General features: G+C 51.2%; 1 long non-coding RNA gene across 1 annotated transcript; it reads right to left on the bottom strand.

Moving 5' to 3' along the window:
• Positions 1 to 352: 352 nt before the first annotated feature.
• On the bottom strand, positions 353 to 3,434 carry LOC129133818 (uncharacterized). Its single transcript, XR_013180605.1, has 3 exons — positions 2,405 to 3,434; positions 740 to 937; positions 353 to 611 (listed from the first exon to the last, which is right to left on the bottom strand). It is a non-coding gene; the product is annotated as an uncharacterized LOC129133818 (long non-coding RNA).
• Between the last annotated feature and the right edge of the window lie 9,787 nt (positions 3,435 to 13,221).

The raw sequence follows: 13,221 nt of genomic DNA, 5'->3' as shown, positions 1-13,221 counted from the left end.
TTAGGTAGCTTACCTAATTATATTGGGTAATTTGCTGTTAACTTACATAATTATTCTGTGTTTAACAAAAGCCATCTAATAAATTAACACCCAAAACTCCAGCAGCCCAGCTGGCCCTACCAAATCTCTCTCTTGATACATACAGTAAACAAAAAAACCAAAATCCCAGCAATACCGATCAGAAGTCTAGGAAAGAAACCTCTTGAAATTAATCCTACCTCAAATACAAACCAACCCGTCCAGAAAGTTAGCTTCACTCAAAAAACTATTTACACAGAGTTAATAGGACCAAGAAATAAAACAACACACCCTATAACGACCCACCAACGAATACAACAGCGAAGGAAAAAAACCCATTTTTTTCTTTTTTTTTATTTCAACTAGCTTCCTTTATTAGCTAGAACCAAAGATTTTGCCAGGGCTGTAAAAACAACAACTTCTTTTTCTTCTTCTCCTTCTGAAATGTCCCTTCTCCTTCCCAAATTCCTTACAACTTCCGAGTTTGAATCCAAGCAAAAAGCAAAATTCATGCACTTGTGAGTCCGGTGCTCCTGTCAGATTCTGTCTCACTCCACATCTTCTTACACTTTCAGTCTGAACGCTGTCCTGCCCTGATGGGTTTGACAGAAGAATTGGCACATGTTAAGAGAGCATTTCCCTTCCTCCCTCCCTCCCTCCCCAGAGCTGGTTTCCTTAGCGCATTTCAATCGATCCCAAGCCCGCAACGATGTGCGCTCACCTCAAGGCTCACAGCAAGCACGCAGCAGCTCAGGCTGACTTGGCTCCAGGGCTCCGTGCCTTAGATAGCTGAGAAAACTTCCCATGAACCTCTGTTCCAAGACATTGGAAGGCAAACTCAGCTCCGTCTCAGCGTCTCGGTGGGAGGCGGGAGCACATCTGGCTGAGCCAAAAAAATCCCTTCTTGGGCGGCTGCACTCTGCCGGAAAGGGGAAACACGTGCTAGTGAACAGCAGCTCAGAAACAATTCTTTTCTAATGTTACCTGCTCTACTTGACTGCTCGCTAACACAAGTCTCATTTTACCATTGCAGGGAGAAGGCTGTAGGAAAATGTCTGATGAGCAGCCACAAAAGGCCTCACTCCCTGCTACACAGCCTGCAACAACCTCGGCAGAGCGGAGCAGCCAAATCACCGCGCTCTCCTTGCCGTGGGCAAGGGTAGAAGATGACTGGGGGAGGCACATAAAAAGAAGGGAAACGCTCCTATAAATGCACAGCCATTTGCTTTCAGAAGCCCAGAGGTCAGGATCTTCTCTAGGAAGCCAGACGTGACATGATATTTCTAAGATTTTCTTCTTCATCGAAGGAAATGTACGTACATACCCACTCTTACAAACGTACCTACGGTTTTGGGGTTTTTTTTCTTCTGAAGCTCCAAGAATGATTTCCCACCTTGATTCATTCAGAAGAAACGGCCCCTGTGACTCAGGTCAGAAGGGCGGCCTGCGTTTTTGATCACGACAGCTTTTGGCTTTACCCTGTGAGCAGGAGCAGCCAGAGCTGAGGCTCAGCAGAGGCTGACCCCGGCCAGCCCCTTCCTCCCTTCCCTGTGTGTCACAATGACTTCCAGGCAGAAGGATGCAAAGCAGGTTTGTGTCTTTTCTCTTCAGTGCCAAGAGGTAAAAGATGTAGGCTTTGAAATAACTAATGACCCTCTCTTGGAACTCTCCCAAGGACAGTTTGAAAGCAAAGACAGAAGATTGCTGCTAAATCCATATGGGATAAGGATGAGAGCAGCAAGGATCCGAGGCCAGCAGCGTTGCCAGGCAGTGTCACGTCCCTGCCACCTTGTGACAAGGCACACAGCTGCAAAGCCCCAAAGCCTGCAAGCCCTGGAGCTGCCGCACGGATGGACCTGGTTCCCTTCCCAGGTGCCCAGAGGGACACCTGAGGGCAGGTGTCGTCCCCCGCCCCCCGAGGGCGCACCCAGAGCCCCGGGCAGGGACGGAGTCACTGACGGCTCTCTGGGGACGAGACCCTCCCTGCAGGTGACACCGGCTTGTCCTCTCCCTGTGGCACAGGGACCTCCAGGCTCTAGGACCAGCCTCATTTTGTCAGCATCCAGGTGCTGTGCTAGAGCCAGAGGGGTCAAGGCTTTCCAGAACCATAGGATCCGTAGGATCCTTGCGGTTGGAAAAGCCTTCTAAGGACATCGAGCCCAGCTGCTGCCCCCCCAAGTCAGGTCCCTAAACACCACATCTTGACATCCTTGACATGTCTCCAGGCATGGGGACTTTCCTGGGCAGCCTGCTCCTACGCCTCAGCACCCTTTCAGGGAAGAAATTTTCCCTCCAATCCAATCTAAGCCTTCCCTGCTGCAAGTTGAGGCCATTTCCTTTTGCCGTGTCACTTCTTACCTGGGAGACCTCGGTACTTCAACCTTACCTGCTCCTTCCCTAGGCGGTCTCTGGCTTGGCTGGAGGAGAGGAGAAACACTCCCACCACAGGAATGGCAGCTCAGGAGGTCCCACACCAAGGCCAGGGGGAGCAGCCGTCCTCGCCAGAGCTCGCATGTCCCTTCTTCTCAGAGATTGGCTCTGCTTTTCCTCCCGGGCAGATCTCTGCTGAGTGCTTCACACTTGCCTGTTTGGAGGAGGGGGGGAAAAGAGGTTAGCCAAGTTTTTTATCCAGACTTAGCTGCTGGCTTTGCCTCCTCCTGACTTCCTTCTGCTAAGAAAACAGCTGCCTTTGGACTTCTAGGGGCAACTTGCACGTCATGCCTGAAAAGGAACTACAGAAAAGCGCCTCATTTATAAAGCCTCAGCCAAGAAGACAGACAGCCATGGCAGGCACCAGGCCAGCTCTGCTCCTCCTTCAAGTTGTTCCCAAAGCTGCTGGAAGAACTGAAGGCTACTTTGGCCTTCCATTGCTCTGCTTGTCCCGAGAAAGAGCTTTGAGTGTTGTTACCCCTCCAGAAAGGAAGGGCCTTTCTGTCTCACACGCTCGGTGACACAAGGCTACGCAGCCTCTGCTCCAGGTGGGAAGGGCTTCCTTCCTCCTCTGGCACCTGGCTGGCACAGGGCACAGGTTGCTCAGAGGTCCCGGGGCTGCCCCACCGCTGCAAGTGCTCAAGGCCCGTCGGTGCTCTGCGATGAGGCTCTGAGCAAGCTGCTCGATGGAAGCACGTCCCTGCCCACGGCAGCAGCAGCCTTGGAATGAGGTGATCTTTAGAGCCCCTTGCAACCTGAATTCTTCCATGATTCTGGGAACTGAAAAAAGCGGGGAAAGAAATCTGTAAAGGTCACTAAATGCATCAAAGCACATCCCCATGGATCCAATCCTCAGCAGCCCATGCAAGGCAAGGTCAGAGCTCTCTGCCCACCGAGGACACGGCAAGCAGCACGGACCTTTCTCCCACTCTCCAGCACGGAGAAGTGGGAAGCCAGAGGGAGTCCGTCTGTTTACAGACACCGGAGGGCGGCGGGACGGGGCGGGGCGGGGCGGACGGTCTTACCTTGCAAAGCTGGCGGCAGAAAGGGCGGGCAGCGCCGCCGCCCCGCCGGGATTTTCCGGCCCGCCGTCGCTTCCTGGAGAGGCGCGTGTGCGGGCTCGGGGGGGGGTGCAGCTCCGTTCCGACGGCGTTCGCCCGCCCCCGCTCGCTGCCCCCGGCCCGCGGAGCGCTACGACCGCGCCTCCGCCGCCCGCCGAAAGCGGCCCCGCCGGGCCGCCCCCCCCCCCGGCCATTCTTCTCAGCCATCGTGTCCCTTTTGCACTCCTGAACGTCTTTCACCCCTCCCGGCCATTTACCGAGCCCGCCCCGCCCGCCCCTCGCTCCCGCCCCGCCCGCCCCTCGCTCCCGCCCCTCGCCCTTGCCTCGCTCGGCAGCCGCGCCCTTGCCCCGCCCCCGGCAGCCAGCGGCGAGGGGCAGGGCGCTGGCTCGGGGGGCTGCAGTACCGCGCTCTGGCCACAGGGCGGCAGACTCCCGGGTCCGCGATATCCCCGCCCTTTTGGCCGCCATTTTCAGAAGGTCAAACAAACTCCCGCGACATTGGTGACACGCCACTCCCAACATGGCGGCGCAGAGAGGCCCCCTCGGCCGAGAGAGGCGGTTACTCACATGCCGGTCCGAAACACGCCAAAATACGCCCGCCCACGGCGCCGCTGACCCCACAGCCCATGTTGGGTACACCTAAAACGCCACAAAAATTCCGCCGGGGCTGCGCCGGCGTCCGTGTTCCGTGCAGGCAGTCCGGATAGACACACCAGGGTCCTCCGCTTTCCCGCCCTTTTCGCCGCCATTTTCAGAAGGTCAAACAAACTCCGCCACGCGCCACGCCCAAGAGGGCTGCCTGGCGGCGGCGGCGGGCTGCAGTACCGCGCTCTGCCCACAAGGCGGCAGCACTGCCGCCCACCCCAGCCGGGGGCGCCGCGCGCCTTGGGCCTGCGGGCGGCCAAGGCGGCAAAAAAGAACAGGGGCCATCCCCCCCAAAAACTCCTCTAAAAATAAATGCCAGAAACCTGCCTCTTACCAAACAAGAACCAAATAAGCCCCCTTTCTTTCATGCCTTCTTGAAATAAATTTGATAGTTCTAGTTTTCCTAGTTCTATTCACACGCATATTTAGACCGGACAGTGATGTGTTACGTCCTTTATACCATCTATTATGCCTATTCCTATTATCTGTATTTATTCATACTTTGTGGTTTTAGCAATATCATTATATATTGACTGTATATTTCTCGACTTCCATTTAGATTTCTATCATACTTTTATTCTTCCAAAAAAAATCCCATCTCTAACCAAACAAATACCAAAAAACCCTTCTTTTCAACTCTATTGAAATAGTTTTATATTTAGAGCTTGCATAATTAGATTCACTTTTATAGTCACCGTTTATACTGATGCATTCCATTCATCATTACATATCACATATCTATTATTCACATCATAGAGATAAATCATTATTTTTATCATGTACCAAATCTACTGCTACAACTTCTTTTTTCTAATATTTTCAATTTTTATATCCATCTTGATGTATTCATGAGATCTTTTTACAAGTAGATTTCTACCTTTCTATCATTTGTATTTGTAGTTTTTATAATAAAACCCCTGCTTTTGCCAAGTAAAAAACAAAACCATCCTTTCTTTTAAACTACTTTTAATAATGTTGTTGTATTTACAGTTACCATATCTATAATGTTTTAGATATTATATCATAGTGATGTACTAGATTTATAGCCGTTTCCTATAATATACCATCATAAGATCTATACGGTATCACTTGTATTACGTGTTGTATGGATTTATGTAACTTTACATTTACAATCCTTTAATAATTTGATCTATATATCTGCATAGATTCGCAACACATTTCTAGATTTAAAATTTCCTTTGAGCTGTGTTTATATTTAGCATCTCTATTGATATATCTATCAACATACACAATGCTCTTTGAAAAATACAATATCTTATTGGAATATATCATGACTTAAGTTACCTGTTAAATTTTAAATAGAGATCGAATAGATCAAAATGAAAGTTTATTCCCATTTCTACACATCTACTCGTTTTGTTTAAAGATAGCTATCCTTAGAATTTTACATTTAAAATCCAATTCCTAAATGCAATGACAAAACAAACAGCATCGAATTCCCACCAATGTCTTCCAAAACCATCAAGATACCTCCACCAGCCAAACGACTGCCAGCGAAAAAAACACACAACACTCTTTTCACTAACAGTTCTCATCACATCAGAAAAATGGAACCAAACGAAAAGAAAACCCTTGAGAAACACACGCAGCAAATCACAAAAACCTCTAAAAAAACCCAAACCAACTCGCTCAACTCCAATCAGTGCCACTGACCCTGAACGTTATTTTAAAAACTAACCAAAATTCTACATCTACACTAACTCAAAGAATAAGCAATACTCTGTCAAAAGAACTTTAGAAAGCGAACTAATGAACGAAATAGAAAAAAAACAAAAAATCTCAACCACTAAAAAATAAGAAAATAACTACCCAAAAAAAAAAAAAAAAACCCAACTTAAAAAGACCCACCATATAAATACCCACGTTCCCAAAAATAAAACTGATCAATAACCACCAAATACGTCAAAGGACAACAAGAAACCAAAAGAAAAAAAAAAACAAAAAAACAAAAAAAACCAAAAGAAAATACATTTGTAAAACAAAAGTCCCCCAAACCAAAGCAACTTTAATTTACCTCAAAAAAATTATTCCCAACTGAAGAATAAACGCATAGAGCCTCATTCGATCAAAATAAAAATACCACCCAGAAATAAACACAAAGCCGAAAGAGAAACGTAACCATTGACAAGATCTCCCAAATGATCCGTCACAATAAAACGTACACTACAATCAAACAAACCAAAGAAATAAAAGCCCTGGAAGACGAGAAACACAAACGCAATTAGAGAGATTTTAAAAACCCCGCCGCTATTAACGACACGACGCCACCTCGAACCCACCGAAACAAACGCTACACGCCCACGCTAATAAAAGCCACGGCGACAGAGTTAAAATCCGAGCCGCTGCTTCACGCAACGACCCGTAGAAACCATTGCACGCCTTTAAAAACAGAATAGCCCGGCAAAAAAAATATCCGACTACGGAACTCGATTCAAACCAAACCTTTATCGTCACCACCCGAAGAACCGAGAACCGTACCGGTCAGGAAGAACGCCATAGCCCTTAGCGCACACCCACTGCGACCAGAACAAACCCGTGCGATCGATCCCTACAAAGCACCTCCGAACCACGACACCCAAGAACTTGCGGCAGCCCAACCGCGCGCTGCCGGCCCCGGACGGAGCGCGGCTCCCGGCGGCAAAGCGGCTCCTCCGGCGGCTGCTCCGGCGCGCAGGGGCGGCGCCGCCCCGGAGACCCCCCCGCCCCCGCCCGCTCCCCCTGCCCGGGGGGCCCCGGCGGCGCCCGAGCCCCGCGCCCGGAGCGGACAGAGCGGCCGGCACCGGCCGGGCCGGCGCAGCAGCGCCCGCGCCGCCTCTGCCGCCCTTGGCCGGCCCGGCGCCAGCTGCCCTCGGCTCCGCACGGCGGCTCGCACCGGCAAAGCGGCTCCGCCGCTGCCGCGCCAAATTCCCCGTGCGCCTCGGCACCCGCCCGGCCCGGGCCGGCAGCGCTCCCGAGCGGCAACGCTCCGGCCCGGGCCGCGGCCACAAGAAGCGCCCTCAAATGCAGCGGCACAGCCCGACTGCAGCCCTGCAAACGCCGCCAGAGCTGCGGCTTCCCGCAACTCAACCCCGAAACTGACGCCGCGGGCGGCGCTCACCTCGCTTCAACAAGGGCAAAGAAATGGCTTCTCCCCTTCAAGTTCATCCCCTAGGAGAGCAGAAAAGAAGGGGCTTTCCTCCAATGAAATCCTTCAAGCCATGTGCAAGGGGGGATTTTGACCTCCATTCAAACCCTTGCTAAGGAGGGACACCAGCGCTGTCCCCTCCATTTAAACCTTAGGATGATGAAAATGGGCTGGCTACCTTCAAATCAAAGCCATCCGATGACAACAATACTTTGCCCATTCCCGTTCAAATGGAACGCAGGGATTCCCTGTCACCCCTGGGATACCCCTAACAGCCGGGAAAAGGCAGCTTTTCCTTCAATCGACATCCTTGGAACCGCAAGCGAAAGCGGATCCCCCCTAGTTCAAACACAGACAATATTAGGAGAGTAGCTGCTTGCCTCTCCTTCATTTCTTTTGTCTTCACAAGCTCCCTTTTTGTTCCTGGGGAAGCGGGGAGGGGGGACTGCCAAGATCCAATTGAAAAGGGAAAGGACCAAAGTCCCCGCTCCAAATCCACACGCCCTCAGCCGTTCGGCTGCTGCTTCCCGGCGCAAAGATTCGTCCCTCGGCACCTCCTTGAAGCGATGCTCCGCGGATCCAAGCGCGTATCCAGGTGTTCGCCCAGACGCTGCCAGAAGCTCTCGCAGTCCTTCCATGAGACAGCCCCGGGAGCCCCCCCATGAACCCCTCTACTCAGCAGCTCCATGCAAAAGGCAGCTGAGGCGAAGCCTCCCCCTAAAACAGCCTCGCACCCCCCCCCCCCCGGCAGGAGCCGGCCCCTCATCATCCTCACAGCTCACACCTGGCGCTGATGCCACTCCCCAACAGCGCCTCTCCCCGTCCAGCACACAGCCCGCTTCTCACAGACACAGAGCCAACAGAAATCTGCTCCGGGTGCTGGCTTTTCTTAGTCCGTCTGCTTCCACAATTCAGACACGGACGTGCGCTGATGGCACTGAGGGAAAGCTTTCCAGTGCACAAAACTGTCATTCTGGTAGCACGCTTTGAGACGCCTGCAGAAAAAGCAGAATCAGCGCCGCCTCCTAAGAGCCCTGCTGAGGAACCCCGCCCTCCTTGGGACACCCCCAATGCAGCAGAGCTCGAAAAACGAGGGCAAAAGTCAAGCTTGGAGTGGAAAAAGACAATAGAAATACAGCAGCCTTTCAAGAAAGCCTTCACACAGTAATAGTGGGAGCCGGTCACATTTCTTCTTTCCTTGCTCTCTGGAATGACATCAATACGAAGTAAAAAACCCACACGAAACACAAGGCAGAGCTGGGATTTTACACGTCTTCCTTTTGGCTCTCGGGATGACAAGCGCCTCTTCCGGGACTGCGACACGCTTTGGGCGCTGGCAGAGAACGGAGGCAAAAGGTGCCAGAGAGCCCTTTCTATCGCCTTCAGCCCCTGCAGCTGTTCTGAGGGTTCCAGGGCACAGCTCGGTCCGTTCCTAGATCAAAACCTCACGGCAATATCTTCAGAACTACTACCCATCTCCAGTCGGAACCTTCTACATTCCTGTAAACAAATGAGTGCATAGAGAGGGTTTCTCCCCAGCTGAGTTTAGAGACCAATTCCTATTCTTTAGCAATACCTAGAAAACCGAATGCCTTGCCAGGTTTTAGCATCCTACACCCACTCACCCCTCCCTGTGCATTTGGTGGCAGCTTTGGGTCCCTCCGGGGGACGGCACCCAGCGTGACCCCCGCCCCTCGCCCGCCCCCCACCTGCTCCTGCACCGCCGTGGGGCTCCCTCTCCCGGGCACCTTGGGGTGCCCCCAACGGCATCAGAGCCCCGAGTCTTCACCCCGCCTTTCCCTGACCCCCAAAGAAGGCTCCGAACGAATCCGACTGCCCCGGACAGCAGCGCAGCGCTTCCCCCAAGCCCTTCCCACACGTGCATGGCCCCAGCAAGGGATTCTGCTGCAACAAGAAAGGGGGGGCAGCCCCCAGAAGGCTTGAGGTTCCTGCCCAGCCTCGCTGTCACGGGCCAGGGGCAGCGAGAGAGGGAGCGGCACAGACGGCGGGGACGGCCCGGCACGGAGCGGGGGCCGCTCTCAGCGCGATGCCGGCAAAGCCGCAGCTCCGGCGCTGTCGGCCGCGCTGCTTGAGCGGCACGGGGGGATCCGCCGAGAGCCTCCGGCCCCGCGCGGGGACTCCCGCAAGGGCCCAGGGGCGCCGGGCTCCGGCCCTCGGGGCTTTATTCTCCGGCAGCCCGAGCCCCGCGGCTGCGGGGCAAAGAAGGAAAGGGGGCACGGGAAGAGAGGAGCGAGAGCAGGGCACGACAAAGGGCGGCGAGGGAGCTCGGGCTGTGCAGGAAAGCGGCACGGGAAGGGAAAGCCCGGGACGAGGGTACACGGAGGCTGGGCAGAGGAAGGAGACAGGGGGAACAGAAGGGAGTAGCGGGCTAGGGACAGGACAGGAAGGAGCCGGCTTTGCGGGGGGAGAGGGAATGGGGGAAAGGGAGCGAGAGAAGGCGAAGACGGGGAGAAGGAAGGAGGGCTAGAGAGAGGGACAGGCGGGGAAGCCTCCCAGAGCCCCGGCTGCACCCCGAGCCCGGCCCGGCGCCTCGCCCTACCCGGGATGCTGCGGCGCTCGGCGGAGCTCGGCTCGCTCCGGAGACGCTCGGCTCGAGTCGGCTCTTGGCGCCTCAACTCGGCTCTTGGCGCCTGCATTCGCCTCTTCGGCTCCGCTCGCCTCGCCTCGGCTCCCCGACGGCGGGCGGGCAAGCGCCGCCGCCTCCCGTTCAGCTCGCCCGGCTCGGGGCTCTCCCGCTGCCGCGTCCCGCGGGCGGCCCGGCCACGGCGCGGACACGACCGGGAGCGCGGGCTCGGGCAGGAGCTCATTAGGCTGGGAGCGCACTGGCGCTAAGCAGCGCGCACGAGAGCAGCAGGCTCGCTTCGCCTGAGCTCGGCTCGCTTCGCTTCAGGCAGCCTCGGAAGCCTCGCCTCGGTTCGCTCGAGGCCCTCAGGGTCGGCCGCTCTCGCCTTGCTTCGGCCGAGCTCGTGCGATTCCCCCGAAGGCGGCGGCGTTCGGTTGTGTTTTTAGAAATAGCCTCCTCTATCGATTGGATCTCTCTACAGTTAGATTTATATTTCTAGAATACGTCTATTAATCCAAACAAAAACCCCATCTCTAACCAAATAAATACACGAAAACACCTTCTTTTAAACGGTATCGAAATATTTTTATACTTTGTGTAATTATACTCACATTTATATTTATCGTTTCTTTTGATGCAATCTATTAATAATTATCTATAATATCTATAAAATTCTAGACATGTATTTAAAGTATTATCTATATTATGTATCGTATCTACTGCTGCAACTGATTTTTTCTTCTAGTTTTAAACTTTATCTGTATGTATTTATGATATCTTTCTAGACTTAGATTTCTACCTTCATATTCTTTGTATTTATCATTTTTATCATCAAAACCCTGCCTATTGACAAGTTAAAAAAACCGCTTTCTTTAACGATCTAAAAAATATTTTTATATTTATAATTTTCATATTTCTATTTATAATTTGCTCTCTAGTACGTGATAACATACCTGCTCCTGCACCGCAGTGGGGCTCCCGCTCCTGGGCACCTCGGGGTGCCCCCAACGGCATCAGAGCCCCGAGTCTTCACCCCCCCCCCCTTTTCCTCTAGTTAGAAACTACACTGGAACTTTTTTCTGGAAACAAAGACATGACCTAAATCCTCTCCCCATGTCCTAGACAGACAGATGTTCAGTTCTTAGTTGACTGGGCAGCAGTTTCTTCAATAGAATGATAAACAATATGGAAACGTTTTAGCTACAAGCAAATAGGCAAATCGGAACAAGGTCCTGGTGGCCAGCCACTGCAGTTCTTTTGAAGCAATTTTTTAAACAATCAAATACTGATACCACAAAAAATAAAGCAAAAAGCTGACTACTGGCTAAGAAAGAAGGAAAAATTAACTTTTGACGACAACAACAACATTCCAAGGACACAGGCTTTTTTCCAATCTCAGACCTTATTACTACTACCTCTCTTGGGAATTCTCATCGTGGATCCCAAAAGGAATAAATCCCTCAGCGTGTCCTAAAGCACCAAGGAGCTACCTACAAGTGAAGGTGGCTACTTTCAGTGCAGACACAGCTGATGACACAGCAGTAGCACAGTTCCGTGCTGCACAGGGATAGTACTGTCTCCTCTTCTCCAGCAGCTGACTCTCTCCTGCCATGGCTTCTGTAAATGCATCAGAGCACGACCTTAAACACAAACAGGCAAGAAAACACCATCAGAAGTCTTTCATTAAGCAGTACAAGAAGGGTTCCAAGCAGAGACCAACAGAATTTCAAGGAAGCAGTATGCAATTAAACCCCCTCAGACTCGTTCAAGTAGCCGGCAAAATGGAACCATTCAGAAACGACAAAGAAAACCCCCCCAAGTATTTATACAGGAGTCCTTAATGTCAGAAAGGGGATGACAGGTTATGTTCAGATAAGATGAATGTTTATTTGGATCTATAAATAAACTTCTCTCGTGGTCCTTTGCCAAAAAATAGAACCTACAAGTGAACACCTACACCTGCCTCAAGAGACCTAACGAGCCCCTGGCAGCCACCGGCATCAAAGCGCAGTGGATGTTTCTAATCCAGGCTAAGGAGAACAATATCACCTTTTGTTCTCTCCAGTTTGTTTCCTCTGCAGTCCTAGTTGCTTCTTATGATTTTTACAGTCTCTATATCTTCTCGGGCAGCGCTGAGTCTGACGACCGGGATACGAGAGTCCTTCCCTGCCCTACGGAGAGAACCAGGAAAAAAAGTTAAAAAAAGAACAGGGCAGTTTGAAGTTAATACCTCCGACGAGAAGCAGCACCCGACAAACAGAGCAACGGTGAACAAAGCGTGACACCTCCCTGGGGACAGAAGACTTACAAACTCTCCGGGATTTACAATTCTAGTAACCAAGCCCTTCAGCACAGCAGCCAAGTGTCCCATTAGGTGGTGCTGCACCAAAGCACAATCCGAGAGGTTCCAAAGAGTGAAATGCACGTTACTGTCCAAAGATGTAAAATCTTGCAAAATAACAAAACTACAATAGATCTAAACTACAGGGCAAGAGTACAAGTGTTAGCTTGAGGAGCTGGAACCATCCAGGTGAGCAACTGCTAACCGGATCCTCAACAGACTTTGAGGAACCCTTCAGGATACAGAAGGGTTTTCCCCAGAAATTGCACAGGCCGAGTTTTGATAGAAGTGCACTTGCCAGATGCTCAGAAACGTCACCCATCCTCCTCCGGGTGTCCTGAGAGAGCTGCGAATGGCTCTCACCTGGTTTGAGCTGGTTCTGTAAGGGCTCAGGCTGAATTTCACCAGATGCAACCAAACTGGGCAACACCCAGTGGGACAGAAGGAACCCAAAGCTTGTTTTACCCAAAGCTTGGGTAAGCAGAGCTCCAGCAAATACTGAGGAAACGGACAGAACGGGGTAACAAATAATAAACATACTTTTTTTTTTTTTTCTTTTCAGATGAGCAAAACAATTAAGGAGAAGGTGAAAACCTCACCATGACTGAACATTTCATCACCTGTAAGCTGACCATCCTTAGCATAGAGGACTCCAAATTTAAAATTCACCGATCCCAGGAAAATAAAACCAAATATTATTTGGTAAACAGTCAAACAGAAGACATAAAAATTTGTTTCCTCTAATCTTTGCATACATCCTACACGTTAGAACATACATTTTATACCATCTCCTACTACACAATAATTTACCTTTAAACTTTGATAGTATAGCATAAAATCATTAACTTAGACGGGTGATCAATTATTATTAAATTGGTGCTTCAAGTTATTTTTGCTGTCAGGTTCAAAAAAACATGACTTCTTTTTACTGTAACGAGCAATTGATTTAGAAGTCATCAAAAGCCCATCCAAATACAAAGCCGTATTCACCGGACGG

The sequence above is a fragment of the Agelaius phoeniceus genome, unplaced genomic scaffold, assembly GCF_051311805.1.
Source record: "Agelaius phoeniceus isolate bAgePho1 unplaced genomic scaffold, bAgePho1.hap1 Scaffold_289, whole genome shotgun sequence".
Classification (NCBI taxonomy): Eukaryota; Metazoa; Chordata; class Aves; order Passeriformes; family Icteridae; genus Agelaius; species Agelaius phoeniceus.
Note: the sequence above shows the minus strand (reverse complement) of the source record. Positions and strands in the feature narration are given on the sequence as shown.